Genomic DNA, 340 nt, shown 5'->3' with positions numbered 1-340 from the left:
AGGGAAGAAATAAAAAAAAATCAGCGTATAAAATTGATAGTATAAGAAGAAAGAGAAAAAATCAGCACATGAAATTGAGGGTGGAAAAATGAGAAAAAAAAAAATCGTACGCATGAAAAGAAGAGTTAGAGAGATTCAAATGTTAAACTCTAAATTAAAAATTATGTATTTTGAAGTGAAAATGTTTTCAAGAGTTATAACTCAAAATTTTGGAAATAAAAAAAGGGCATTTTTAATTTTGTTCTATTTTTTAAAAAATATTTTCGAAATGTTTAATCAATCATATTTTCATGCTTTATTTTTATTTTCATTAAAAATAAAAATAAAAATGCTCAAATCA

Source organism: Arachis ipaensis, chromosome B03, assembly GCF_000816755.2.
Source record: "Arachis ipaensis cultivar K30076 chromosome B03, Araip1.1, whole genome shotgun sequence".
Taxonomy (NCBI): domain Eukaryota; kingdom Viridiplantae; phylum Streptophyta; class Magnoliopsida; order Fabales; family Fabaceae; genus Arachis; species Arachis ipaensis.
Note: the sequence above shows the minus strand (reverse complement) of the source record.